Raw genomic sequence first — 6,317 nt, 5'->3', positions numbered from 1 at the left:
ACAATCAGGAGCTTATTGAGAAACGAAAAATTATTGGAATTGTTGGAAACATTGGACAGTTTGATAAAAGTATTGAGCAGTGGAGCTCATATACAGAACGGTTTGAATATTTAGTTATTGTAAATGACATGGATGAGGACAACATTGTGCCTACATGTTTTAGTGTAATGGGGCCAAAGACATTTAATTTACTAGGCAGCCTGCTACAGCCAGACAGAACAGGTAATAAGACGTATGGGGATATTGTGGAGATACTTAAAGGACATTTTTCGCCATTCATCCATTAACAACAGAATAGCATATTTTAATATGATGATGTTACTAGTTTTTGCTTAGTTGCCAGAGCAATGCTGCTGCTGGAGTGGTCATGTGATAAATACATTGACAGCACAGATATTGTTGAAAATAGTGATATTTGGAAATAGAGCTTCACCTCTTGAATGTTGAGAGTTATTTGATAAAGGTAAGTGTCATAGAAACTGCAGAATATGCTCTTTCAGATACAGCACTATATAGAAATCACAATGTTTTACCTGCATGTGACTCTGAAGGAGGATTTGATAAAGAGATGCTCCTTTCCCTGCATCTGTCAATTACAAGATGCGCCCATCTCTTCATGTACAATTTGACAACTGATAATATTGTCACTCATCAGGTTATTGTCAATGTAATCTGGTCTATAGGCTAACTCTTATCATGTGTGAAATGAGTTGAGGTATAGTTCAGGTGTAGTTTTGATGGGCCGGCTGTGAGGCTGACTGGCATCAGTTTGTTTCCCACTCATCAACTTGGATTCAAGGATATTATTCTAAAGGCCTACTGCAACATGTAGCATGTTTTCGTTTCCCACAATACATTTAATTAGTAACAGAATTATAGTAAATAAAACAGTCCCATAAGAGCTTATTTTTTACAAAGTAAAACATAATATATATATATATATATATATTTTACATTCTATTTATTGGCATTTTTACAATTGAACAATCATCAAAATATGCCAGAGATAACAGCCCCGTTGTTCCTTCCACCTACACAAACCAGCTCCATGGGATCCCATGGTCCCACACCTTTCCCTCCCCAACACAGCTCCACTGGGATCCCATGGTACCACACCTTTCCCTCCCCAACACAGCTCCATGGGATCCCATGGTCCCACACCTTTCCCTCCCCAAAACAGCTCCATGGGATCCCATGGTACCACACCTTTCCCTCCCCAACACAGCTCCATGGGATCCCATGGTCCCACACCTTTCCCTCCCCAACACAGCTCCATGGGATCCCATGGTACAACACCTTTCCCTCCCCAACACAGCTCCATGGGATCCCATGGTCCCACACCTTTCCCTCCCCAACACAGCTCCATGGGATCCCATGGTCCCACACCTTTCCCTCCCCAACACAGCTCCATGGGATCCCATGGTACCACCTTTCCCTCCCCAACACAGCTCCATGGGATCCCATGGTACCACACCTTTCCCTCCCCAACACATGAACACTGTCCTCCCTCCCCTCTACTGGTATTAGCTTCAATGATTAACAACAACAAAGGAAACAGAATGACTTCACATTCAATGCTAGAAAATAAATGATTCACATCAGAAACAACTAATAATAATAACAATAATACTACTACTAATAATAATAATAGTAATAATAATACATTCATGAAGAAAACACTAAATAAGGTGACGACTCTAGAAACTGCTGAAGTCCCCCAGACATCAGTCAACTCAATGGGTTTATTACCTGAATTGTAGGTTATTTATTCAGATGGAATATAGGAAGTTAGTTATTTTAGCCACATCTGCTTGCTTCGCAGAGTGTCGCTCCAAAATTAACTGGTAGAACAGAGTCATCTCCAATATTAACTGGTAGAACAGATTCATCTCCAATATTAACTGGTAGAACAGAGTCATCTCCAATATTAACTGGTAGAACAGAGTCATCTCCAATATTAACTGGTAGAACAGAGTCATCTCCAGTATTAGCTGGTAGAACAGATTCATCTCCAATATTAACTGGTAGAACAGAGTCATCTCCAATATTAACTGGTAGAACAGAGTCATCTCCAATATTAACTGGTAGAACAGAGTCATCTCCAATATTAACTGGTAGAACAGAGTCATCTCCAATATTAACTGGTAGAACAGAGTCATCTCCAGTATTAACTGGTAGAACAGAGTCATCTCCAATATTAACTGGTAGAACAGAGTCATCTCCAATATTAACTGGTAGAACAGAGTCATCTCCAATATTAACTGGTAGAACAGAGTGGTAACTCTGATGAACTTATCCTCTGCAGCAGAGGTAACTTTGGGTCTTCCATTCCTGTGGCGGTCCTCATGAGAGCCAGTTTCATCTTAGTGCTTGATATTTTTAACGACTGCACTTGAAGAAACTTTAAAAGTTGTTGAAATGTTCCGTATTGACTGACCGTCATGTCTTAAAGTAATGATGGACTGTCATTTCTCGTAGCTTATTTCAGCAGTTCTTGCCATAAATGGACTTGGTCTTTTACCAAATAGGGCTATCTTCTGTATACCCCCCTACCTTGTCACAACACAACTGATTGGCTCAAACACATTAAAAAGGAAAGAAATTCCACAAATTAACTTTTAAGAAGGCACACCTGTTAATTGAAATGCATTCCAGGTGACTACCTCATGAAGCTGGCTGAGAGAATGGCAAGAGTGTGCAAAGCTGTCATCAAGGCAAAGGGTGGCTATTTGAAGAATCTAAAATCTAAAATATATTTTGATTTGTTAAACACTTTTTGGTTACTACATGATTCCATATGTGTTATTTCATAGTTTTGATGTCTTCACTATTATTCTACAATGTCAAAAATAGTAAAAATAAAGAAAACCCCTTGAATGTGTAGGTGTGTCCAAACTCTCGACTAGTAGTAGTGTGTATATATACATATATGAATAGATATGGCAGGTTTCAGGACTCTGAAGTATCTGAAAATGTTGAAAAAATATATTTTCACCACCAAAGAATTGCAGTGTGGTTTTAATATGATTTGACTCTTTGCAGGCTGTCACGCTGTCTAGTCACAGAGGAAGGCTGTGCTTCTCTGGTCTCAGCTCTGAAGTCAAACCCCTCACACCTGAGAGAGCTGGATCTGAGTAACAATGACCTGAAGGATTCAGGACTGAAGCTGCTCTCTGCTGGACTGGGGAATCCCCACTGTAAACTGGAGACTCTGAGGTCAGTATTCCTGTAGTTGGTCAACAAGTGATAACTGTTCACCAGATCCACATGTGTTTACCAGGCACACATAGTCCACACCATATGTGTTTGGACAGTGAAGCTTACAGTTTTACATTTGGTGCTATGCTCCAGCATTTTGGATTTCAGATAGAATGTTTCATATTAGGCAACAGTACAGAATGTCACCTTTTATTTGAGGTTTTTCATACATATCTGTTTTAGTGTTTAGATACGAAAGCACTTTATGTATCTAGTTCTCCCATTTGAAGAAGTCGTAATTATTTGGACAAATTCATTTAGTCAAAAGTTTAGTATTTGGTCCCATATTCCTTACCTGCAGTGATTACATCAAGCTTGAGATTCTACAAACTTGTTGAATACATTTGCAGTTTGTCTTGGTTGTGTTTTGGATGATGTTTTTCCCAATAGAAACTGAATGGTGAATAATGTCCTGTCATTTTGGAGTCACTTCACTTGTATTGTCAGTAATAATAGAAGATGTTTCTGAACTCTTCTACATTCATGTGGATGCTACTATGATTATGAATAATCATGAATAAATGGTGAATGATGATGAATGAGAAAGTTACAGAGGCACAAGGATCATACCCCCTCTGTTATTGGTAATGGTGAGAGGTTAGCATGTTTTGTTGTAGCCTCTGTAACTTTCTCACTCATTATTATTCATGATTCATTCATGATTTTTCTTAATCATGTCATCATCAGGATTAATTTAGTAGTGTTTAGAAACATGTTATCTACTCACTTAGACAGAAAATTACTCCAGTCATCATCCACCATTCAGTTACTATTGGACAAAACATAACCCAAAACACAACCAAAACAAACTGCAAATGCAACCAACGAGTTTGGGACCAAATACTAAACTTTTGACTACTTTAATACACTATAAGTGAATTGGTCAGAATACTTATGACTTCTTCAAATAGGGGACTAGATACATAAAGTCCTTTCATTTCTAAACGCGGTGAAACAGATATGTATGAAAATACCCTAAATTGAAAGGTGACATTATATACTGTCAACTCATATGAAACATTTGATCTCAAATCCAAAATGCTGGAGTATAGACCACATTTAAAATGTTAGCTTCACTGTCAAACTAGATATGGTGTGGACTGTATACTCAATACAATCTAAATCTGATACCTCACTGTCTGTCTTTTGACTGATACTGCTTTTAAACTGCTCTGGTCAGTCTACTAAAATATATTCGTACTATACATTTTTCTCTCTACACACAATATTATGATTTTTTTCTAATAATGATATATATATGACAGGTTTCAGGACACTGGTATAAATGAAAATGTTGAAAAAATATACTGCCACTACTTTCACCACCAAAGAATAGCAGTGTGGTTTTAATATGATTTGACTCTTTGCAGGCTGCCAGGCTGTCTAGTCACAGAGGAAGGCTGTGCTTCTCTGGTCTCAGCTCTGAAGTCAAACCCCTCACACCTGAGAGAGCTGGACCACACACACAAAAAGGAAACACATACGCACTGGACAGACACAATGGGCACACACACACAAACTGGACACACACACACACACTCACACGGACACACACACACACACTCACACTGGACACACACACACACACACACACACACACACACACACACACACACACTGGACACACACACACACATACTGGAAACACACACACACTGGACACACACACTGGTCACTTACACACACACACACTGGACACACACACACACTGGACACAAACTGGACACACACACACTGGACACATACAAACAAAGGACACAGACACACACTGGACACACACACACACTCACACGGACACACACACACACATTCACACTGGACACACACACACACACACACACACACACACTGGACAAACACACACACACACACACACACACACACACCGGAAACACAAACACACTGGACACACACACACACACACACACACACACACACACACTGGACACACACACACTCAAACTGGACACACACACACACACTGGAAACACACACACACACTGGACACACACACACACACACACACACACACACACACACTGGACCCACACACACTCACTCACACTGGAAAACTGAAAAAAAAACACTGGACACACACACACACACACACACACACACACACACACACACTGGACACACGCACACACTGGACACACACACACACACACACACACACACACACACACACGGGACACATACACACACTGAACAAACACACTCCACACACACACAAACACACACTGAAACACACTCACACTGGACAAACACACACACACACACACAAACACACACACACACACACTGGACACACTCTGGACACACACACACACACACTAAAACTGGACACACACACACACACAAACACTGGACACACACACACACACACTGGACACATACACACAAACACACACACACACACACACACACATGGACACACACACACTGGACACACACCCACACTGGACACACACACGCTGAAAACACACACACATTGGACACACACACACACTGGAGAAACACACACACACACAAACTGGAAACACACACACTGGAAACACACACTGGACAAACACACACACACACACACACTGGATCACACACACACACACTCACATTGGAGACACACACACACACTGGACACACACACACACTGGACAAACACACACACACACACACAAACTGGATACACACACACACACACACACACACACACTGGACACACACACACACACACACACACTCACACTGGACACACACAAACACACACTGGACACACACACTCACACAAACTGGACCAGCACACACTAACACACTGGATCCACCTATACACACACTCATTCATTCACACTGGATTGGAGGAAAAAAAACACACTAGACACACACACACACACTGGACACACACGCACACACACACACACACACACACAAACACTGGACACACACACACACTGGACACACACACACACACACACACTGGACACACACACACAGACACACACACACATCCTGGACACACACACAGACGCACTGGACACACACACACACACACACACACACAC

This window comes from Coregonus clupeaformis, unplaced genomic scaffold, assembly GCF_020615455.1.
Source record: "Coregonus clupeaformis isolate EN_2021a unplaced genomic scaffold, ASM2061545v1 scaf0197, whole genome shotgun sequence".
In the NCBI taxonomy this organism is placed as follows: domain Eukaryota; kingdom Metazoa; phylum Chordata; class Actinopteri; order Salmoniformes; family Salmonidae; genus Coregonus; species Coregonus clupeaformis.
This window is presented reverse-complemented; position numbering follows the sequence as displayed.